General features: G+C 41.0%; 1 long non-coding RNA gene across 1 annotated transcript in view; it reads right to left on the reverse strand.

The window, feature by feature from the left end:
• Positions 1–25,800, reverse strand: part of LOC136713120 (uncharacterized) — a 163,914-nt gene that overhangs the window by 118,036 nt on the left and 20,078 nt on the right. Inside the window, exons 2-3 of the long non-coding RNA XR_010804908.1 lie at positions 22,266–22,351; positions 10,084–10,187 (exon numbers count right to left, since the gene is read on the reverse strand). This is a non-coding gene — a long non-coding RNA (uncharacterized LOC136713120). The remainder of the gene's footprint in view (positions 1–10,083; positions 10,188–22,265; positions 22,352–25,800) is intronic.

Below are 25,800 nucleotides of genomic sequence, written 5' to 3' on the forward strand. Positions count from 1 at the left end.
TCGACCCATTGCCATTTTAACATTTTCACTCTTTCAATGGTGTCACGTATTTCTTTGTTCTTGGATCAATTAATTTCTTCTTCTATCTCTTCTTGTTATTTCAATCATACATTTCTTCTTCTGTGTGTCATCTCTTGTGTCATCCCCCTGTGTGAAATCAAACTGGAGGTAAGAGGATTTTACTGGATTCTGTAGGACTGTTCCACTGGTCTTAAAACTGATTTCCTACTGTACTATACATGCCCACAAAATTTCACAGGATGTAAAGCATAAGACAGAAATGTGTGCTGCTGACCACACGGCACACCTGGAACAACAAGGACAGCTTTCCCAAGCCATGTGCTACCTCCCTGCACCTCCCACACTTACAGAAATAAGCACGGCTGCCCAGAAACATCTGCAAGCATGTCGAACTACTGATAACTATAATTATAATCATCATCATCATCAAAAATCAACCAACAACAATAATAACGGTAATAATGCATTTACTAGGGAAGATGGGACCGAACCTGTATAGCTAATAAAAAAAATGGAAGATTAATTTTCCCTTTCTGTGCATCCAGCTATAAAGCTGCCAGAAAAGAGAAGATTAAGACCCCAATCTTATTTGTACACAGCTAGAATCGGACCAGATTACCCTTCACAAAAAGGCTGGGGAAGGGATATTGAGAGAGAAATTACAATCTTAAATGCCAAACATAAATTAAAGTAATACTGTCTTAAGCCAAGAGTACTGTGCTGACAGACTGTGAGGGAAAGGAAAAGTGTGTGGGGGGGGTCCTTTTACACCCCCCACCCATGGTCTGATGGAGAGAGACAAGACTCAAGTTTGAATCAAGTGAGGGAAAGAGCAGGCAGGCAGCTGTGAGGCTGAGGGGACTGAGATGTAATTCCTTATCAAGGCCCGGCAAAAAAAGAGAAACAAATTGAACGTCATGCCTCCAATTAACTCTTGCTTGCTTTGAAGCCCTAAACTGTCGGCGGAACGTGTTGAAAAAAAAGAATAAAAGAAAAGGAAACCAACAGACATGAATGCTGAAAAGCTTTGCATTGGCAATTGATGTGCTTCAGTTTATCAGGCTTAGCCCAGTAGTGTCCATTGGTAGAGGGGAAGCACTGTGTGTCAGGAAAGCTTTAAGATTCTGGACTGGAAGGCTAGCGGTTACTGATTTTCTGTTTTTCTTTAATTCGTTTTCTGGAAAGGGGAGAAGAGCAGCTATTGCTATGGTGATAGGCCCAAATAAGCCAGTACTATTTCTGAGTTGGGAAGAAATAACCAGTAGGGCAGAGTTATGCCACAAGATCTTTCCTGGGATCAAGTTTGCTACCTGGTATCCTGACTGCCAGTATTGCCGCCTTATCACAAATGAAGACACGAGTGCAGTTATGAAAGATGGTATTGAAAAAAGGTTTAACTGGTGGATATCTTTAGCATCAATCCAAGAGTTAACAAATATGATAGGCACAGACACTGACGTTATGAAGTGTCTCCATTCATTCGGTCTCTCTCTACCCAAGCTGCATAGACCACAAACGCAGTGATGCGCATTTTGTTACTTGTAGTGCAATTGAGGTGTACAAAACTTGGTGTCTGAGTAACGCGTATCGTCACATTTCCATAGCATGCTACGTGATAATGCTGCTTGTCCACACAATGTTTTCCAGGAACTCAGCTCTTATGTATCTCAAGGGATTACTGTATATACTTCATTGACTGTTGCCATCCTTAAGGCCAGAGTACTGTGCTGCCAGCCATTTAACAGGACAATATCTGCCATCTCTCCCAGGTCCTACATCATTCCCTCTATACCTGGCAGAGTGTTCAAACCTCCAGAGTCAGGGGACCAGCCTTTGATTGCTGGTTGTGTGTCTCTGGTGGGCTGTGTGGATCAGACACTCAGAGGTGTGCCCAAGACAGGGGTTGGAATTTAAACTGGGGTCTGACACCAAAAGTGCCATTTTCTTTTCCGCAGGCCACTAATTCATTTTAACTGCTTGTCCCTGCTGAACCATTGTACTACACTGCCAATTTGGTGGCATGGAGCACTAAAGTATTGACAGACGTACCGGCCTTTATTTAATCAGTGCTGGCTGGAGCACAAAATTACACAAACCTACTGGTGATTATAGTGCCCTTTACAAAAAACAAACAAAACAAACAAAAAAACTCTTGTGATTCTTGTCACTGTATGGTAACTGGTTTATTCGAGGGCGCTGTACTGCGCTGCCATTGGGCAGTTCTTCCGAACAGGGCAGTAATGTCGGGGGTGGCTGAGGAACAAACATTTTTTATTGTGATTCTCACTTTATTTGCCGTGGGGCGGCAGCGCTGTTGAAGACCTAGACTGAGAATGCCTTGGCTGCTGCTGTAAATGAGTTATAGAGTCATTTGCCTTCCCATCACCGCCACGAGTCAGATCCCAGTCAGATACAGAAAGTGGGATAGGAGAAAAAAAGAAGGGAAAAAAAAGAAAGAAAAAAAAGAAAAATCCTTCACTGTCACAAAGTGGATGGCAGCCTCCCTTTCTTTCTGTAAATAAAATTGATATTATTTCATCCCCAGACCTATTTTCTCCTGATCAAAATATGATAATGCCTAATGCCGAGCCAGCCACCTCGAAGAAGGAGTTAGATGTGATATGAAATCTTATTGATGTATTCAATTACTGCTCCAGGGCAGAGCGGGGAGCTCAACAGCGGACCGGCATTAGCAGTTCCTCAGGGCGCCCGCGATTCACGCAAACACAGTCATAACTCCCACAATTACCTGTCTGATGGGTGAAAACCAGAGCCTGTCTGGCGGCACCCCCATTGCTGGCGCTGGCTCTTCTCCTTGTCTGAAATTGCCTCTTGTTAATGAGATTAGAAGCAATAAAGAAAGATAACATGGGGATTTGCGTTAATTTTCCCTTTTGTTCGGCTGAATACAGATGTTAGCTCTCCCTGGCTCTACACAAATATATCTGGGAGCAACAATGGAGACACTCGAGAAAGACTCCAGAACAGTTTTTTTTTTTTTTTAATGTACCATGTAGTAGTGCTTTCCTGTCTACTAACCACACTGTAAAATAGCAATTAGCAACTCCATTATTTGTCCTCTTTATAATTTAATTATCTTTGATTGAATAGGTATGCTTCTTTCCCTTTTGTCTTACACGTACATATTAATTGGTATTGATTTCACACACTTTTTCTAGCGGTGTTTTGTGTGCATTCACATGTGTTGCATGTGCGCCAGCCTAGGGACGAGGGAACGGTCTCCCTGCACACCTATGGTCAAAACTGTGGAAAATGTAAATAACATAAAGGCTAACCCTGTGACAGAAAAGCACCTCAATCCCAGCCCTACAACTTTGCTAGTAAAAGGAGGACACCTTCTCAGGCCATTTATTTGGCAGGGTTTATAGCATTGTTATTGCTTTGTTATTCCATTGTTATTGTTTATTGCATTGTTATTGTTAAGTAATTTAACAGTGTAGGCACAGAGACATATCGATAATCAAGAGATTAGAGGGAAAAATCTCTATAAACCTCTACAACAATACAATTTTCTACACAATGTTTTCCTAATAAACTTCAAACCTGTACTTTATATACCTCTACCGACAGAGGGATGGGAGTAAACAGAAACTGACTGCACATTTGCTAAGTGTCAAGATTCTCATCATAGCACATATATTTTAAGAAATACATCATTTATTTTAAATGGTGACTGTACTTGCTGAAATGAATGGATACATTTCTCCTCAAAGTCACCTAGAGCACTTAAGTATTGGGGTAGACATGTAGAGTTGTGTCTTCAGAAAGCACTGGGTTGTTAGTGCCTATAAAAGTCTACACCGGGCAAGACTACTCAACTGACTGTTGGGACAAATTACCTGTGGAGATCCACAATGAATCCCTATAGCCGAGCCAATGATCACGGCTGTCCCTCCTTCCCATCCAGGGCGTACACTCACAGCTCACAGGGGAGCATTAACTGGAGAGATTCTCGTTAATTACCTGCATTAGAGTGCTTCCCCTCCCTGGCTAGATATGGCATGTACCAATTTATGCTTCACTATAATTTACTAAATGGGAGTTTGGATGCCATTTCATAATTTATCTCCCCCACTCCCCAACCCATTCATGGATTGATGCTTTTACAGAATCACTTTCTCCCTTGCTCCAGTCACAGCGCCAGACTGCAGACATTGCAAAATGTCTGAGGTGGAACTACCACCACAATTTAAATGGTTTATTTTATTTTATTTTATTCCCACGATGCTGGGCCTGTTGACTGTGATATTTTGTTTGCAACAGGGTCACTTTGGGGATATGTTCCAATACAGTTTGATCTTATTTCACAGCCTGTAAAGTGTCTAGTTTTGAGCAGTCAATACGGTCGGCATTTTTCAGAAAGGCATTTTCTGCATTGTAAGTGATTTCGCTTTTCAACAGTAGCCAGGTTTTTGCAGGAAAACTGCTATACTGGAGTATATTGCCATATTGTATTACACTTACAGTCGACAGAAAAAATTAATAAAAAGAAAGGTTGCTACCATTTTGTTCCCAGATGAACACTTTCTTAAATACTTACTTGTGTCTTATTTTATAGTTTCCTAATATATAACAGGCAATTGTTAATGAACCCCTAGCCCACTGTACTGTAACAGAAGAGATGTAGATGGCATAGGTGTCTCTGCCTTAATGTTCACCATTTCCCCTTTTACATTCAAAGAGACAAATACAGAGATGAGTGAAGGAAGAACTAAAGCAGCTCTCACTGATAACATTTTGGACTGAAAGGTACCTGGTTAGACAAAGGTGTTCCAGTTGAGAAGCAAGCTAAAGGATCCCTGGCCAGTTTAGAGCCCACAAAACACTTGAAGCACTGGACCAATGATGTGCCTCCCTTTGGGAAATGCTGTTCAAAGTCAGTTAGATTACATTCTAAAATGTTAACTCACACCATCTGCTTGCATGTTTCACTCTCCAACATGCAGCTTCAATATCAAACTTGTTTGGCATAGCTGCTATTTGAAGGAAGATGAATTCTGCCAAGAATCCTCTCTTGGCGATGTGCAAAGGGCTAGCAGGAGATTCCACTGTATCCAGAGCCAAAGCAAAAAGGCCTGCAGCCACTGGAGCATTCAAGTTACGGTTGGCAGGTCTACGGAGTCCCACTATCATGCCGCAATGATCTGAGGGGAGGGAGGAGTGCAGCCAGTGAGGAAAGCCTGTTCATTAGAGCTTGGTGAGAGAGTTGGAGGCAGAGTGGGTTGAAGGGATCCCAGCACCCAGATCGCAACTGTGGAGAACGTCATTCCCGGGGTCAAGGGTCAGTAGGTTAGTTGAATGGGGTGGTGCCTGGGTGTGACAAGAAGAAGACAATCTTTTGCGAACAACTCTGCATCCTCTTTGCTGCTACTACTGGCCTAGTGCTTGTCAAGCACTCCTGAAACACTGCAGAACAAATATTTAAAAACTAATTTTCTAAGATTTATATATATTTTTTTTAACCAACCTGAATTGAATTATGCTTCAGTTGTATTTTTATTAATAATGAAGGTAGCATTGCCAGTTCATATACATAAGTATTAGGATCGACTAAAAACATGATTCCAACACGGTTATGGTTTTAGTTTTCTGTTATGCTGGGCAGCAGCTCTGCTATGCAATAATTCTTCTCCTTTGGAACTTATTTATGTATTTTTTCACATGATTATTATTTATTTACTCAAATTTGGTATTTGCCTCAGCGGCTGCGTTCGCAAGGCTGAGAGATATTGGAAATCAAAAAGGTTCATCGGCATTTAATTTGTTGCACTGCCTCGCCTTGTTAAAGGAAACAACTAGTGACATTTGGGCAGGTGACGGGCGGTGCATGCTTGAAGACGCTGAGTGAAGTGGTAGGATTGACCCTGTGCGGGCCCAGAGGCCGGGAGCACAGGGAAAATGTCAGCCTGTCGGGGAAATTGGGTGCATTTAAGTTCTCCCCTGAGTAATTAATGAAGGCTGCTGCCTGCATCCCTGTGCTGCATCTGTATAATTGTGCTCGGTTTCTCTCCCACCCACTGACAGAAGAGATAAGTCCTACTGCAGGCAAAATACTGGCGTGTGAGTGTGTTTTTTTTTAGATTTGTTTTAATCATTACTTATAAAATGTTAACCTCTTTACATGACATTAATATCTCAATAGTTATTATATTTGTATTATTTTTAGTAGAAAGCAATGCCAATGCACAAGCAAAAACAGGTATGAAATATTAGGTAGCAGAGACAGATCCTAGGTTCACAGACAGCTCTGATTACCTGAGCTCAATCAAGAGAGAGAAAAAAAAACATCTGGTCAGAAACTGAAATCCAAGCTATAATACTTGCCTGGCATTGATCACTCATCTCCTAATCATGTTCATGGCTGTCAACTGGGAATGCCCATCTGAACCTGGTAAATTCTACCTAGTGGTCAAGAGGTTTAGATGTAAAGTGGATTTCCCATGATTCATCACCGCACATCACAAATTGAGGTCACTTCTTGGTGCATGTAACCACGGACAATTTTTCTGATGTTATACTTGCACACCAGCATGGGGGATTTGTTCAGTCTTAAGACGCCAGAGAAGTGGCGTCCCGTTACAGACACGTATCAAAGAGGAGCCCGCTTTCATCAGTTTTCATACAGTACGAGCAACTAACTGTCTGCCTAATGGCTCCTTAATGCTTATTGATACTCTCTAACAAATACGTATTGGTAGATAAATAGATGAGATAAGGAGACCAAGCAGAGTTTTAGTCACCGCAACAGCCTGATTAAAAATAAATCACGCTAACAAACATTTCAAAATTCCAACTCCGTTGCATTCATCTTCAGCAAATGTACAGCCAGATCATTCGCTGGATTCATTGATTGTAATTAGATGGCACATTATGAAAGCATTAAAGATTTTCTGCTTTGTCTGAGACAGATTAGTGATCTCCCCCCGGTTACAATATAAACATGTCAAAGGCTGACGCTTCTTAAAAAATGAACTGAAAGGTGATGCCATCCACAAAATGGGAAGCCTGATCCAATTAAGGCTATTGACTGCTCATGAACACTTAGGAATTGCATATTGCAGTAAATACACTGGCAAATGCACTCAATTGTATCTGAAATGCATGTAAGCTATATAGAGTCATATCAGGATATATTGTTACATACCAGTAAACGTGACATTATCTGAACAATGTATGCTTATAGAATACAGAAAACAGTCAAAATTAATAGGCTGCAATATCACAGGGAGTCTGTTTATACAGATGCATCCCCTGTGTGTATGGTGCATGGATGAGGTTGACGTTCACCAAAGTCAAATAAAAGGCATATTTGTTTGTCCCATCTCCAAAGTCGACGTGTTTTTTTTTTTTTCCTGTTTGTTTCTTTTTTTAAAATAAGGATTATACAACAGATCAGTCCAGAGTCTCGGCACCTTTCATGGTCAGGAACAAAGACGATAACAAAAAAAGGAACATTTTCCCTTGAAGGAGAATAAAAGATTTGCACTAAGGTTCTTTGGTTCACCTCTCAACCTTCTCCTTTGATTTCAGACAGCTTTCTTTAGTGGGGAAAAATGAGAACACACTAATTTCTGTCACCGTCAAACAACAGACAGGAGCTGTAGTCGTAGCAAGGAAACCTTTGGTTCCCAAGTAGTTTTCGCAACTCTGTTTTATTTTCAGATGGGAATACATTTTATATCTTGTATTACTTGTGCCAATACAGTACATTACTCTAAATGAAAGTGTTATAGTCCATTGTTAAATAAGCTTTATCCAAATTGTCAATTGCATTTGAGACCACATAATCAGGTTTAAAACCCCACTCTCCAGTAAGGTGTCCATCATGTCTAATGAACCTAGTGATTTTATCAATGAAAACTCTGCCCGAAGTGTTTCTGACGATTACTGTTGGGAGTGTTGATTTGGTGTCCTCAAATGTTGGTGAGAAAGCAATTTATTCAAAAGCTCTTGACAAAAGAGAAATTACACTAACATTTCTCCTTGCTTAACACGACCTCCCCTGGTAAAATGTGCCGTGATGGGTCGATTTCCTAGCTTTGAAAATAAAAAAAATTGTATCCCTGTCCTTTGAACTATTTAGTTTCCAAATATATTTAAAAAAGCTGAACTCCTTCTCTCTCTCGCTCTCTCTCTTTAATGATAGCTAATAAATGTTTTTCCTCCCACAGTGCAACTAATTAAAAATGGAAACCACGCAACAGCACTCAAAAATGAGATTAAGAAAGAACAATCATGATTTAATTACCTTTTACAACAGCAGGAGAGATGAAATCTACACTGAGCTGGTACCTCAAAATTCACTATATTGCTGAGCGTAATCAGACAAGCATCCCTCTTCCAGTAATGAATTGTACCGGAGGTTGTGTATTGTGCAAAGGGCAGACTGTATTGTTATACGTTGGACAGCAGTGTTACTGATAGCACTGTTGGAATTTCATGGTGTTTGGCCACTGTACATATTCCAACATAATACAGGCATGCCACGAAGCTGAGTGTTTAACCTGATAGTTTAAGGAGCATTGAATAAAATGTCATTGCCCTGCTCAAGAGTCCTGACCTCAAGCCAACAGAACACCTCTGAGATTAACTAGAACAGGGAAGGGATAATTTGCTTCCTTTGCTTCACTAGAAACTGTTTTGTGGGGAGCGATTGCAGTCTATCAGAAGTGATGTGCGGCAATCCTTCAAGACTAGGATGTGCCTATAGTCAATTAAATACGTTTTGAACAAGTCAAGTCAACCAAACACTTTAAAATTTAAACTTCTTGATAAAGCACTGTATTTTAACCAATCATAAAGTTTGGTTTCAAAAGAGACAACCGGCAGTTAGCTTTGGAATAGAAGAGATGGCCGCAGTACCCGGTCTTGCAGTGTTTACAGTGTGGCAAAGCAGCAAACACTTCCTGCAGAAGAAGGCACGGCACAAACAGGGTCCTAAATCAGCTTTGGCTGTGTGTCACCATCTCTGTCCCTGCTGCTGCTGCTGCTGCAGGAGCTGTACACCTTGAGAGTGTCACCTTTCCCTGCAAAGAGGGCACCGCACCACACACTGCTGACGGTCGCTGGCAGGAGCCCAGGTGTGGTCATGTTCCTCTCATCCCCATGAAGAATTTGAATTAGTGTCCTTCATCCACCTCCCTTCCTGCACTGAGCCATTCCTCTGCACTGAGGCAACCCCCAGCTTCTGGTTGCTAAGATAGCACCGAATGAAGGTATTTAAAAGTTAATGCAGGGGAAGAGGGTGAGGAGGGGATTCTCCAGTAGGAAAGCATGACTGTCATCACAACAAGACATAAGAGGACAATAATTCAATCAGTTCTGTTCTACCTGCAATCTTGAGTTGTTGTGTGGAGATCCCGGCAATTGCTACAGTATTATTCATTTTGGGGTCTCCAGTTATTTTCCCATTTTTCCATGCTCATGCGCCAGTTGGTCACTGGACACTGGAAGTCACTGGGATGCGGAGAGCTGAGGAAGAGCCTTGGACTCCGGACTCTTAACAACCCCTTCCCCTGGGAACACACGGCTATAACTGGCAATACCACAGTATAGACTCAAGACCAGATCAACCCAGACTATAGGACACACCTGGTGCATCCTTTACCAGACATGCCACGCAGGAGACTGAAGATGTAATATTCTCAAAGCGTTTCATCATCAGGAAGAGTGCAGCATACAGAACAAGACTACCTGTATTGCATTCAAAACATGTTTACTATATATATATATATATATATACACACACACACACGCACAAACACTTAATCATTCCACATTTCAACCGTATCTGATGTTGGGTCCCAAACCAAGGCCTGTTTTTAATGTGGAGTGATAAACTCTAATTGTAACTTTATCTAAATCACCATGGCGCCTGCGTTTTCTGTACCAGGTGGACTGTTTATAGATGGCAGTTTGTTCCAAGAATTGTTAGTACAGAGAAGCATGCGTTTCTTGTCTTCACTTGTAGCAATAATGCAGAACAACAGCCAGGAAGGGCACATAATAAGATCACTAAAGCTGTACACTTGACTCATCTACCTCAATCCAACCAAATCATCACTTTGCTTCCCATCTACTTGAGTCCAGCAAGGCAGAATGGGTTTCCAGCTGCAGTTGATCAGTTTCTTCTATCAGTCTTCACTCTGCAAAATGAGAAAAAAGCCAGGGATTTACCAGTAATGGGGGTAAATCAACCATCGGGTAAGACTGAGGGACTGTGGCTGGGGAGTCTTTCTGTGTGTTAGTGAAACTCGCAGGGAAGCCGATGAAGGACAAGAAGAGTCCTGCTGCACCTCAATGACAAATAAAAGGAACTTCAAGCCTGTCAAGGTTTGGTTTTGATTTATATGTCAAGCCGGGAGAAGAGTCCCCTCTTGATCAAAGAGGCAGGCAGCGCTGAGAGACGGAGTGTGTTTTTCAAGGTCAGTCTGGGCAGAGGAAGAGTGGATCATTAGGGACGGCGATACATCCAGCATCATCACCGGCTGGGATCTCACCACAGTTGTCCTTTGAAATTCAGCACTTTCACAGGCAGGTCTCCACTTCTGCTCCATCACCGAGGAACAAAGCTGAGCTTCGGAGCAGACGGCTAAAGCTGGACATGTGTAGGGTCTGGTGGATGGTTGGAGGGGTGGGGGGCTTAGGGGTGAAACTGGTGCAGTCTCTTCTCTTTCTTCAAAGTTTTCCCTTTGGAGCAGTTTGTGTGGATAAAGAAATATGTCTAACCATGTCCTGCATACAGAATTGAGCAAATATTTAGCTCCACAATCCTGTTGTTATGAATGCTAGTGGTGATGTATCACCACAGATGTGTACTGAGACACTGCATAACACACAAGACATGGCTAAAGACACAGCAGGCATATATGAACACTGTTGGGTACATTACTGAAAAACACAATGTGAACAGTTCCGAAGTCTAATGAACACTCATTACTTTGAAACCGATAACAATAACACACATTTAAACGCAGTTGCAGTTAGACAGTTATAGTCTACCACATTCCCAGAGGAGTTGCAAGATATTTAGGTTACAGGGCAATACACTTGCCTAACTGTGATATTGGTTTAACAGCCGTTCGAAACAGTCTTTTGTTTGTATAAATTTTATTCATACAAACTATGTCATCCCAGCTATGTAAATGCTACCACATTTGTATTGTCTCAAAGAAGGAATCATTATAAATTACAAGCTGCTGAAGAATATAATCAGAATACAACAGCTTATAAGCAAGTCATGACTATATGTGAGTAGCTCTAATGAGAAAGGTTTGATGAAAGTATTGTAGTGTGTATGTGTGTGTGTGTGTGTGTGTGTGTGTGTGTGTGTATATATATATACACTCACCTAAAGGATTATTAGGAACACCATACTAATACTGTGTTTGACCCCCTTTCGCCTTCAGAACTGCCTTAATTCTACATGGCATTGATTCAACAAGGTGCTGAAAGCATTCTTTAGAAATGTTGGCCCATATTGATAGGATAGCATCTTGCAGTTGATGGAGATTTGTGGGATGCACATCCAGGGCACGAAGCTCCCGTTCCACCACATCCCAAAGATGCTCTATTGGGTTGAGATCTGGTGACTGTGGGGGCCAGTTTAGTACAGTGAACTCATTGTCATGTTCAAGAAACCAATTTGAAATGATTCGACCTTTGTGACATGGTGCATTATCCTGCTGGAAGTAGCCATCAGAGGATGGGTACATGGTGGTCATAAAGGGATGGACATGGTCAGAAACAATGCTCAGGTAGGCCGTGGCATTTAAACGATGCCCAATTGGCACTAAGGGGCCTAAAGTGTGCCAAGAAAACATCCCCCACACCATTACACCACCACCACCAGCCTGCACAGTGGTAACAAGGCATGATGGATCCATGTTCTCATTCTGTTTACGCCAAATTCTGACTCTACCATCTGAATGTCTCAACAGAAATCGAGACTCATCAGACCAGGCAACATTTTTCCAGTCTTCAACTGTCCAATTTTGGTGAGCTTGTGCAAATTGTAGCCTCTTTTTCCTATTTGTAGTGGGGATGAGTGGTACCCGGTGGGGTCTTCTGCTGTTGTAGCCCATCCGCCTCAAGGTTGTACGTGTTGTGGCTTCACAAATGCTTTGCTGCATACCTCGGTTGTAATGAGTGGTTATTTCAGTCAAAGTTGCTCTGCTATCAGCTTGAATCAGTCGGCCCATTCTCCTCTGACCTCTAGCATCAACAAGGCATTTTCGCCCACAGGACTGCCGCATACTGGATGTTTTTCCCTTTTCACACCATTCTTTGTAAACCCTAGAAATTGGTTGTGCGTGAAAATCCCAGTAACTGAGCAGATTGTGAAATATTCAGACCGGCCCGTCTGGCACCAACAACCATGCCACGCTCAAAATTGCCTAAATCACCTTTCTTTCCCATTCAGACATTCAGTTTGGAGTTCAGGAGATTGTCTTGACCAGGACCACATCCCTAAATGCATTGAAGCAACTGCCATGTGATTGGTTGGTTAGATAATTGCATTAATGAGAAATTGAACAGGTGTTCTTAATAATCCTTTAGGTGAGTGTATATGTCTGTGCTGGTATGGGTCCCAACTTACAAAGGTAACCCAGCTAAAGAAAAATATAACAGGGGATCTGAATATCCACAGGAAGTAGGTCCAATAGATAATCAGACACATTTCTTGATATATATTATATAACAGGTGGATGATTCAATATTTATATTTATATCCCTCTAGCTATATATCTATATAGCTCTGGAAAAAATTTAGACCACAGCAAATGTTTGGAATTTGGAATTTGGGAGAAATGTTGTCAGTAGTTTATAGAATAAAACAAAAATGTTAATTTTACCCAAACACATACCTATAAATAGTAAAGCCAGAGAAACTGATAATTTTGCAGTGGTCTGTTACTTTTTTCCAGAGCTGTATATAATCATCCACCTGTTAGAATATATATATATATATATATATATATATATATATATATATATATATATATATATATATATATATATATATATATGTATATAATCATCCACCTGTGATAAATATGCAAATCATATAATAGTTACCATAGAAACTGAATTTGCACATAGTTGTCAATCTGTTTGTGCTTCTGTCTGTTTGTCTGTCTGTCTTGGTACCTTTCTTGAAATCTCTTTAGAAATCTGTGTTTTACACACAAAAAAAAAAATGACTTCTGTATTTCCTGCAATCTTGTATTTATATTCGACAGAAGTCAGATTAGCATTATAAATTGTAAAACGTTCTAAGTTTCCAAACTTTATGTCTACAGTGTATAACAAAGCCAGCAAGTCCTGCTCAGCCACTCCTTGGGTTCCTCGGGCTGCTGTCTGATGAGCTAGTTGAGCCATTTTTGGCAGGCAGCCCCTTCAGATGTCTCTCAGTCTCACCAATACAGCAGAGGGGAGGCTGAGGAATGTAAGGCCAGATGTAGCCCTCACACCTTGTCTAGGAAGCAGTGTTGTGTCTGTGAGGGGTGCACTCTCTAACCTTGGCTGCTGGCAGAGAGGGTGTAACAGGATCACGCCACAGAATGTGCTCCTTGTCTGCAGACCCCAGAAATAAAATCACCGCGGTGATCGTGTGGCGTCATAATGAGTGGCTGCCGATAAGCGCCTTTTGGCTCCGAAAGAAATCTTGGCTTTCTCTGCAATCCACTCTTTGCAAAGTAGGTCAGACATTAAAACTTAGTAACCACCCCCACCTTCACCCTCCCCCGCCTCCCCAACCACCAGAAACGGTGATCAATTATGTCAGTTTCTCAAAAAAAAAATCTGCCTGTTTATTGTTGTGCTTTTAAACACCTTGTTTTTCTCACTCTGTTGGTCTCCCTTTTTTCCTCTCCTCTCATTGGAAAAATGTTTCTGTGAGCACAGACTATATATGGTATTAAGAAAGTACAGTGTGCCCCAAAAGACTCCAAAGCATGGATGTAAGAAACCCGACAAATGGGAATTGCAGCTTTCAACTCTCTCCAGATGCTTTGAAAGACGGCTTGAGGAACTAAAGAAAGACAGAATTGGATCCTTGCACAGTTGTCCTATAGACTGGGGGTGTGATGTCATGCTTGCAAGTCAGGCGTATTGCACTGTAATTCTCCAATTCTCCAGCTTCTGCACATTGTACCAGTACATACTCTACAATGGATAACATACAACATTATTTTGTACGCTGATTTTGGGATACAGTTGAGCGCTGCATAATGTTTTATAGTAATTCATAAGTGCAATGCATTTGTGTTGTTGAAAACAAGTCACCTTGGATGAAGCCAAGCAAAAAGATCATTTAAAAAAATCATCATGACGGCAAGAAAAAAAAATTAAGTTACTGGTAACCAGGGATTTTCATCACTGTAATTGTCTAATGGTATAATGGTTTCATTGTTTTCTCCTCCTGTATATACAGTACCAGGATTCGCATCATGGCTTCTTAATTGTGACACCATGTTTTCATTCCCTGTTGTGGGGTTTTCATGAACGGTCAGTAATTGAATAAACTCAAACCACTATATACTGCCTAGAACTTGCTTTCTGTAGTGTATTGCAGACACGGTAATGAACAAAAGCCAGCTGTCAAGACCGTCAGGGCAGATCCCGTTAGTGATGTTCAAAATCCAAAGGCTTCTCCTCTACACTTCCTCTAGGATCAGTAGCTGTCTCGATTGGTTATGAACAGTTCTACCATGAAGCAAAAACTGCAACCAAGTTTATACATCCCACTCAGTTTTTGTGTTTTTTTTTTTCTTGTCAACGAATGCATTATTTGATCATCAAAATCACAGCCCTCTTCATTTACAGTGAGGGAAAAAAGTATTTGATCCCCTGCTGATTTTGTATGTTTGCCCACTGACAAAGAAATGATCAGTCTATCATTTTAATGGTAGGTGTGTTTTAACAGTGAGAGATAGAATAACAACAAAAAAATCCAGAAAAATGCATTTCAAAAAAGTTATAAATTGATTTGCATGTTAATGAGGGAAATAAGTATTTGATCCCCTATCAATCAGCAAGATTTCTGGCTCCCTCTCTTAAAGGGAGTGCTCCTAATCTCAGCTTGTTACCTGTATAAAAGACACCTGTCCACAGAAGCAATCAATCAATCAGATTCCAAACTCTCCACCATGGCCAAGACCAAAGAGCTGTCCAAGGATGTCAGGGACAAGATTGTAGACCTACACAAGGCTGGAATGGCTACAAGACCATCGCCAAGCAGCTTGGTGAGAAGGTGACAACAGTTGGTGCGATTATTCGCAAATGGAAGAAACACAAAATAACTGTCAGTCTCCCTCGGTCTGGGGCTCCATGCAAGATCTCACCTCATGGAGTTTCAATGATCATGAGAACAGTGAGGAATCAGCCCAGAACTACACAGGAAGATCTTGTTAATGATCTCAAGGCAGCTGGGACCATAGTCACCAAGAAAACAATTGGTAACACACTACGCCGTCAAGGACTGAAATCCTGCAGTGCCCGCAAGGTCCCCCTGCTCAAGAAAGCACATGTACAGGCCCGTCTGAAGTTTGCCAATGAACATCTGAATGATTCAGAGGAGAACTGGGTGAAAGTGTTGTGGTCAGTTGAGACCAAAATCGAGCTCTTTGGCATCAACTCAACTCGCCATGTTTGGAGGAGGAGGAATGACCCCAAGAACACCATCCCCACCATCAAACATGGAGGTGGAAACATTATGCTTTGGGGGTGTTCTTCTGTTAAGGGTACAGGACAACTGCACCACATCAAAGGGACGATGGACGGGGCCATGTACCGTCAAATCTTGGGTGAGAACCTCCTTCCCTCAGCCAGGGCATTGAAAATGGGTCGTGGATGGGTATTCCAGCATGAAAATAACCCAAAACACACAGCCAAGGCAACAAAGGAGTGGCTCAAGAAGAAGCACATTAAGGTCCTGGAATGGCCTAGCCAGTCTCCAGACCTTAATCCCATAGCAAATCTGTGGAGGGAGCTGAAGGTTCGAGTTGCCAAACGTCAGCCTTGAAACCTTAATGACTTGGAGAGGATCTGCAAAGAGGAGTGGGACAAAATCCCTCCTGAGATGTGTGCAAACCTGGTAGCCCATGTTACTACAAGAAACGTCTGACCTCTGTGATTGCCGACAAGGGTTTTGCCACCAAGTACTAAGTCGAAGGGGTCAAATACTTATTTCCCTCATTAACATGCAAATCAATTTATAACTATACACCTACCATTAAAATTATAGACTGATCATTTCTTTGTCAGTGGGCAAATGTACAAAATCAGCAGGGGATCAAATACTTTTTTCCCTCACTGTAAATACACTGGTGTTTCCCCCGGTGCGCAGTTTAAACAGACAAATCTAATACTCGACCTCGAAATATCTGTCTTGAGGCCTCGTATAGGACACACTCTTTCCGGCAAATCAAATAAGTCCATCTTGTGTGGTTTTCAAAAATGTCATTATGTGATGACTTTGAACCAAACATCACGATTTCCTTGAAATCCTTGCAGAATTGGTGCAGATACACACAAGCCAAGTCTCCCTTAGGAGAGGAAAGTCTAGTCTGTTCGGAATAAATATTTCATGACATCCTGTTCATGCAGCTCCCTCTGCAACCGTGTTGTTTTCCGGTGTTCTGTGGTTTGTATGGCTGCCTAGCGGGTCTATAACCAGGACATGTGAATTAGTGTGCACACATGTAAAAGTGAAGGTGGGTGGTACAAAACGCTCCTTACAGTAGGGATTATAAAGCCATGTTAATTAATGCTTTGTGAAGCATGAAAGAGAATCTGCGTTTAGGTATGCATCACGTGTGCAGTATCCACTTTAATTCATGACGATACATCATTAGTGTTTTCCCAGCATTCCTGCTCAAAACGGATCGCCACACACCTGGCAGGGTGTTTCAGTTTGGACTTCAAAGTCTGCTGGCAATGCGGCACCGTGGGTGGATGGGCTTTTGATAGGTGGGGTTTAGGGAAACAGATACAAAAGGCAGCTTCAGATCTCAGTTCAGCTTAATGGAATCTTTACAGTTGTCTCTAGGTTGAATGAAGGTTGAGTGTTCAACAAACTATTACTGATAAAGTATAGTTTAATTAATCATATTTGTATTAAGAATGTAACAATGTCACACCAGATGCATCACCTAATAACTCTGTATCAGATAACAGGTGTTAATGTTGAAGTACTGCTGTATATATTTCTGAGGTAGAAAAAGGTTTTAAATTATTTACACAGAAAGAGAGAGGCCAGGCACAGGGGAGGTTCACTAACTGCTGTAAGAACTAGATGTCATATTTTACAAAGGTAAATAGCCAAATAACTACATAATCACTATCCACGACGAACAACACATAACTATACAGATCTGTAAAAACCCACTCTCTTCCACTGTTCTATAAGTGGGGTAAATACCATTTGAATCCATCCAACACAATGTAATGAAAGCATTAGTCATTCCCAGTATTTAACATGTTACACCGGACAGAATCAGATTAATCTCAGTCTGGGGAATATGCAGAGGCACATTGTGACCTGTTTTCTGTGGGGTCCAGTGGGAACCAGCCCCAAAGCAATACCCCAGAGCTATGACAGATTACCAATACCAAAATATCATGACAGCTCTGATAGGATAAATCCACAGATCTATCTTTTTTCATTTTTCCCAACTCTTCGTTATTTATTTGCCTTTTATCCCCCACTCAACAATGTGAAATACAGATGCTCTGATGATTATGAAGCCATCTGATGTTACGAAGGAATCCAGCCAAATAGATTTACAGCACTTTTGCTTTGGGATTCAATACCATTGCAATATATTCAGGAAATAAACCTGTAAGCAGGAACAATTACAGATGGTCCTTATTCCTAAATCAGCGTTGGTGTGGGGTGGTGGGGGGGGGGGCTGGTTGAAGAAGGAGAGTCAGGACTGAGGTGGGGGGGGTTGCTTGGCTGCAAAACTCTAGATGTTACTGGGAGGCCTGGTAATCTTAATGCTAATCTAGCAAAAGATCAATTACAGCAATTACAGGGATCAATGTCCTTTAAGGAAAATTTGCTCCTTTGTTGTTATTAGAGCAGCTTGCACTCTTGTCCTGCATAAACTGGGAGCTCGATCAAGACGCGGCATGGAGAAGAAATCAACCCCACCTCTCACCAGGAAACAGAGCTCAGATCTGCTTGATAAGAGCAGGTGAAATGCTTCTGTTATTATCGAATCCCCTGTTAAGTCTAATGCTCGCCATTACAGCGCTTTCTGTAGTTCTGTATTGAATATTCCATTAAGAGCTGCAGTGTTGGAAGACTCACTGTTACACACGAAATAGCTGAGCACTGAAGCAGGGTGAACAGTTCGAACAATACACTTCCAAACCACCTTCTGTGATGGAGCAGGAAAAGCTGAAGTGGGAAGTATTCAAACCTCTAATTTAAAATGATGTGATGAGGCGATTCACCCAGTTTCATAAATATTGCTCATTTCATACTTCTTTAATCAGGGATATATTTTCTGAGTTTGTCGAGCAATGAATCAGCCTAGAGCAAAACTGGTAAGAGTGGATGGAAACCAATGGAAATCAATGGAGCTGCAGTTCAAAGTTTGCACCCCCCCATCTGGACTCGGATCAATCAACTGGAAACTTGTAGTGAAGTGTTCTGCAGGCTGAAACAGTGTGCCCCAAACTCCAAGAGTGTATAATTGATAAATAAGTATAAAATGGGAACAAATATAATGATAAATATATATAAAGGGCCAGAAAACAGGTCCTCCTTTGGACTTCAGCTGACTTGTTAAAGGCAGACAGACCAAGCAAGGGCCACTGGTGCCATTTCTTCAGTATGCGGTTGCAGAGGTATCAGGATTGCCTTTTGTGCAATCTTCTTGTAACAATTGCCTTAAGTTCAGGGACATGACCTCATAACATAAGATAAGTTATAAAGCACAGGAGGTTATTCGACCCACCTTCCACGTTTGGTTGGTAGCCACATAATGATCCAAGAACCGCATCAAGCAGTGTCTTAAAGAATTACAAAGAGTCCACTCACACAGTGTGGCTGAGGAGTTTTTTTTCCACCCTCTCTGTGTGAAGAGGCTTGTCTTGTTTTTCTATGCTCAACACTCCTACATATAGCTGGTACTTGTGTCCCCAGGGACATGTTGAGGTTGTTCTTCTTGAAGATTGACTTTGTCTACACCTTTCGAGAGTTTCAATACCTGAATCCCCAACATCAAGAATGTTGTGGCCAACCTGTTCATCTGTTTTGGCCAACCATGTTACCAGTTGCGTAACGATCTCTAAATGGAGCCAAAGGTCGAGACGTTATCCATATGCTGTGTCAAAGTGTAGCATCAAAAGCTAAGCCGCTTGTTCCCATAAGGACACCGCTCAATACTCCTAAAAGGCTCTGCAACTTTGCAATACATTAAAATAAAAAAAAGACAAAGAAAAAAAGACAGATCTGACAATATATAGATTGTCTTTCCGGGTCTCTCTTTGTGAAAGATAAAGTAAATCAGCTGCCTGGAAAACATTTATTTATTTATTTATGAAATGTATTTATTTAAAACATCTATACAGAGAGGAAATCAATGTGACAGGCATTTGCACAGTGTGGCTCCCACCATTCCCTATTACTCTACACGTGCCTTCAGTCTCAAGGTATGCCATATTTTAAGGCCTGCTTTTGGCAGCCTTTATAGAAAGACTCATAAATCCTAGAATATTGATGCAGCCCAACTCTAAGCACTAAACAGCCACCTGCTCCTCACACAGTGAAACTCATTCAAGCTAGACCACCTCTATTCCTTGCAAAACCCCAAAGACTGGAGTGACGGTTCAGAAGCAGGTAAATCAAATGGAGTTTGCCTAAATAATACCCTGCCCTGCACTCACATTGGAAAAGCACAGCTCAGTTTCACTGCCCTTCACTATCCCACTCTTTATGAGTCTCCCAAGCTCCCCCTTCCTCAGCATTAGGCTATTTTGTAATGCACCTGTAAAATGGGCCATTTTCAAAATCTCCTCACCTACAGTTGAAAAGTGCTTTGGCACCATTTAGAACAACCCAAGGTGCCTTGTGAATACCAAAAGGCACACATTCATTTTGCAGCCATCCCCACAGGCCTTGGTACTGTCCCTCAAGTTACCTCAGACTGGGGTAAAACAAGCTGAGTCAGGGCCTGAACTTCCTATTTCTTCCTGCACAGCTGACAATCAAATTTAGCTGTCAGTTAGAAGGGGAAGCTCTTCAGGGGGGAAAACATATTATTACTTACTCCTCTTTCAAACACAGTCGTAAGAGGAGCTGGCTGCTGTCAGAGTCCCTTAATGCAAGACACTTCAATTGAGCAATGACAAATAATTATAATGCAAGGAGGCAGACGAGCATTTTAATTGCACCAAGGCCTGCCTAACCAAAGAGAGGCCTATTAATGGTTCCCTGCTTTTATCAGTTCGAGAAGCTCTTGGTGGCAGTCGCCCTGTGCCTGCTATCTGCCTGCTGCATGCCTCTTAGCTAAAAGGATGCTGGGCTTTTTATAGTAGGTTTCCACACTTTTTGTTTTACAATAGTGATTTTTTTATTTCTTTCAGGCTGGGATAATTAGAAACACTTTGGTTTGCAACTTGCAATAAAAGACAGGGAATTAAAAGGGCAGATTATATATTTCATAACCCCAAACTGTTCCATATGGCTTCCTGTCTTATAAAAGCTTTATGGCAATGCTGTTGCTCGCGGGGTTTTTTTCCATTTAAATTTAGCACAGCGCCAACAATTTAATTTGCCGTTCAATCCGTCCCTCAACAAGATGAAGATGGAAAACTTGAATGCCTCTTTTCTCAAGATCAGAAAATAAACTAAACTAAATCTTACCAGACTCTTGATTGTTTTAAGCAATATATGATCATCACACATGGAAAGAGCTTCTTTCACACATGTTACTGCCCAGGGACACGGCTCGCACTTTGTGTCTTTGCTCTGTGAGGAGAGAGACGCCGGCATACAGACGAAACCAAAACGTGTTTGTCTTGAGCTTTCCGGATGTGTCAAAGAAATGTAACCAAGCATTTTTTGTCTTATGTGCATGTGTGCGTGTGTTTTTGCTTCATAAGTTCTCTCTTCTTGATGACTCGTGCTTCAGTCGAGGGGAACCCAGAAATTAAGAGGTCGATTCCAAGCCCACTGACATGATGATTGATGGTTTTATTGATGTGTGTAAAGGACAGCCTTTTGAGATTGTCGCTCCAATGCAAGAGTGCTTGAACAGCTAAAGAATAGTGCCCACTCAGAATTTGTCCAAAGATCCACCTGTACATGCAAGATGTTTCACATTACACTGGGGCTATGGGTTGAGAATAGGTCTACCCAATTAATTATGATTTATAGCTTTAGGCCAAGTTGATTAGTCTATTCAATCTCTTACACGGATACTATTATCATTAAAATTATAAAATTACTGATACCTATTGCAAATCTAAACTTTAGAATTCCTTTCCAACAGTGTTTGAGGGGAAAAATAAATAATTGATATGTGCCACTGTTCCCTATTACTCTACATGTGTCTTCAGTCTCAAGGTATGCCAATATTTTAAGGATTGCTTTATAAAAAATAATTTTCATACACATTATTGGATATGTGCCAAACGAAAACACACAAATCACCCATATCCAGTAATGCACAATATCCACAAGCACAATATCCCTTGTATGGACATCCATTCAAAGAGAAGTCTGATCATAAATTCCTGCATGATTTGCTTGGCTCACTTACACATACATGTTCAACTTGTTGCAATTGGATTCCTGCAGGACAAAAAGTCAGTGTATTTGTTTCAATTACATTGTGCCTCACCTCGCCTTGGAAACCAAGATCAAATACTGCCTGCAGTTACTATTGAAATGCGGTTGCCAACTTAACAGTGAAAGCAGATTTTGTCCTGCTCATCTGTATACAGCACCCTTCATGAAGATGGCCCCAGTCATGAAATGTACTGCACCATAAAGTTATTAATTATTGATCCTGTACACACACAGCAGGTGTCTGTGTAAGAGTGGGTCTCCTTTTCTACCCTGATGTCTCTCTGCCCTGTAAATGACCTTGGAAGCACATCAAACAGCTCTCCCAGATCTCTGCTGAGCTCCAGGGAAGCAGGCTCCAAGACAAACAAACAGTCCCAGTTAAACATATCATTGCTAATACCTCACATGTAGGCCTTACCTGCTAATTTGAGAGTCTGCAGCTTCTAGCTCTCTCTCCTGTCCTCTCCTCTCCTCTGAGTCTGCACAAACACGTGGGGAGGTGCGCTGTGGACGAAAAGCAAAGAATGCGTATAATGTGTCTGTTGCAAATTACGAGTGTTGGCCAAAATAAGCTCTGTTTTTTAAGAAAGTATTGGTGTGTTTTTGTTTTTGTTTTTACTCTTAAATGAAAAGCAAGTCCATACAAGAGCTGAAATAGGAAACAAATCTCACACAATTAAGGAGGAAACGATAAGTCACAATTCCCAAGCCTCCTATGTAATGGAGCTGAAATTATATATATATATATATCTCGTGCTGAACTCCTGCATGGGAATCTGAGATTGGGCCCTGTAATATGCAGCAGTGGTTTAGCCATGCTGTCGCAGTAGAAAACAGAATAACTGTGAAGCATTAATAGGGGTCAGCAGTCTTGCCACATTTTACACCTTTTTAGCGAAAGTTTAATTGAACAAGACATCCTTCAAATGTGCTTGCTCACTGCTAGGATCAATGCCCTGTCAGTATGCTTGCAGTGCCTTGTTCAGGTACATCCTTCAGAATAGAGATCGATTCCAAGGAAGGAAGGTTTTCTCTTCTTTCTTTCTTTTTTTACTCAGAATTGTGAATGTGTTCCTCGCTGCAGTTCTGTGGAGTAGGTGGGCCGGGTGCTTCAAAGTGTCAGACCATGCAGTTTGACAGCCTGCCCAAAACTCTCCCGCTGATCGATCGGACAGTATATTAGCCTTAAACATTTCAAAGGAAGTCAGAGAACGACAGAGCCCTGGGTTGATTCCACCGTTCCCATCATGAAGTTGAAGAACTAAGAAAAACAGCTGAATTGAACTATTGCCATCTTCACTGCCTTTAAGATGCAATGGCTTCAAAATCTGTTTTCATAAGTAGGTAGTTTGCACTTTAAAGAAGGGTGTACTGTAGTGTACTGTAACAGCCCACTGAACAACATCAAAGCCTGACCAAGTGAATGTTTTTTGGTCTGCATCCACTGTCCTGAAGCACTCTACAGTTGTGCACTCGGTTTGCTGCATCATTTGTATTTTGTCTCTCTGTACAATAATAATTATGATAATATTAAATGTTATAAAATATTAAAACCTACATTTTTCCATTTTATTTGTTTTTTAATTTATGCAGTTAAAATGTCTCAATGTACTCTGAAATTAAAGCATAGAACAAATAAACAATTGACAATTATGACATGTTCTGGAACAAGTCTACTGATCAAAACAAGACCATCCACATTTTGGTAGAAAAAACACACACCCGTAGAGAGCTGAAAATGTAAAAATGGAAAACTGTTTAAAGTGTACTCATACACAAAGATTTACAAAATTGGATCTGAACTTTTCTGTGTTTGATAGAACATCAAATAGGTTGTTAGGTTGTTCTGAACAAAACAAGCCTATTTTAAAAGAAGTCCGATCGAAACTGAGTGATCTGTGACCATCTGAATGAGACCTCCCTCACTGGAGCAGACTGCACGTTTACCCCCCGGGCTCTGAATGACGGCGGGCGACATGGAAACTGTCAATCGTTTGAGAATGAAACGCGCTTGTAGTCAAGAGAATAAGCTTTCAAATGATGTGTGCATTGTAGGAATACAGTGTAACTTCTATGCACAGGAGCTGCGTGTAACACTGCCAAATAATGCTTAAGAAGGTGTAGTCACACATTATGAAATGTACATTATTTTTCAGTTTTTGGTAACCTAAACTTTTTTTTAGCCCCTGGCAGTTTACCGCTTACCTTTGTATCATTTCAGGTTATTCAGTGGACTTGAACTGCTAAAATTTCAATACAAACTGTGTTCTAAAACTTTTAACTGGTAGTGTATATGGACCACAGATATACAGATAAAGGGAGGAGAGAGAGATTTGTTTTGATTCGCTTTCATACCAAGTTTCATTTTTGAGGGAAAGAAGGAAAAAAAGAGAGAAAATTGGTTCATGCCAAAAAGAAAACAAACCAACAAACCTGGAACTTGTCATAAACCAAGAGAAAAATTAAAATCCTCCCATGAAGGGCAGGAAGCCAAGCTTATGAGTAATGAGCTACAGTCCACTTCCCGTCTCACCATAAGGGGAAATCCACAGTGACCATCGCCTTGCCCTCCCACCCACCTGTCCGCATTCCTCTAGCAGAGCCTCCGCCCAGGCAGCGGGCAACACGCAACACAACACGCCAGCACAGCACGCCCCCGGCGCACACTGCCTGACCCCTGACCATACTGCTCAGTCAGAGGTGGCATTCGGAAGAAGGCAGTCAGTGCATTGCTATTAAAGCTGATGTTTTCGTTCTTGTTTTTTTTGTTTTAGGCTCATGGAGTAACCCTTCTAGCCTTCTGTGTCTTCAGGCTCAACTTTCTAGCCATGATATTATTGTCTTTATATGTTGGTGCTTGTTTGTTTACTTATTCACTTGCTTATTAAATACATTAAAATACATTTATTTTATAGTTATAGCTAGCAGATAATTATTTTTTATTATGAAATAAGATTTGGGGATGTGTGTGTGTGTTGTTTAATAAATGTATGTGTACATCTGTCTGTGTAAGACTGCAGTATCGAATCATTAATTAGCAATTTCCTTGTGCTTTTATTGCACTCTGCAAATCTCTCTGCAAGTATCTAGTTAGATAATAGTTCAAAGATTGGGCCACATGTTCATTTTAAGATACTGGAAAAGTCACTATTCATTCACCCCAGTAACGTTTATGGCTCAGTCTGTTACGTTCAGGTATTTCAATCACAGGCAAAAAAAATTTACCAGCAAAATCCTTGGAAGATAACTTTAGGAATGTATACACAAAGTAAAATTAGAGGAACTCAGGTCTACTCACATTGGGTTCATTAAATGTTATATTGTGCTGTGCTAATTCACACTACAGACGATGAGAACAGCTTTTCAGTTCTTGGGTCTACTACAAAAGACTACGTTTGAAGTAGATAATTTTAATCCTTCACCTGGCAATGTATTTTGCGTGCATCATTGTCTAACATTGTGGTTTTGTACAAGGATTTGTTATAATACTTCATAATGGAAAATGCAAATTTTCAACTGTTTCTTTTTATATATATAAGTTTATAATGCAGTTGCATTTGAGAACATTATCATGGCCAGCAAAATAACTATTGTATTTTTATGTTTATGTTTTCTACCTCTTCCTGTTATAATGTTCACAGACTATTAAAAAAACTAAAACCGGCGGGTTCAGCACAAGAACTACAGAGCAACCAAATAGTACGGCAGTGACTCAAATGCCAGTCATTTACCCAGAGTTTAGCAGATTAAGGACTAACAGGAACACACATCGCACAGGCTGTTTGTCGAAGCATATTCAATTTGATGCTTCTGTTTGAGGAGACTGATTAAGGGGATTGCTGACATTTGAAAATCTCTAGCTGAGATTTACTTCTGAAATTCATTTCAGGCTTTGAATGAACGAAGAAGGAAAAAAAATGATTTTGTGCATATATACTCTGCGTGACTTCTAT

This window comes from Amia ocellicauda, chromosome 17, assembly GCF_036373705.1.
Source record: "Amia ocellicauda isolate fAmiCal2 chromosome 17, fAmiCal2.hap1, whole genome shotgun sequence".
In the NCBI taxonomy this organism is placed as follows: Eukaryota; Metazoa; Chordata; class Actinopteri; order Amiiformes; family Amiidae; genus Amia; species Amia ocellicauda.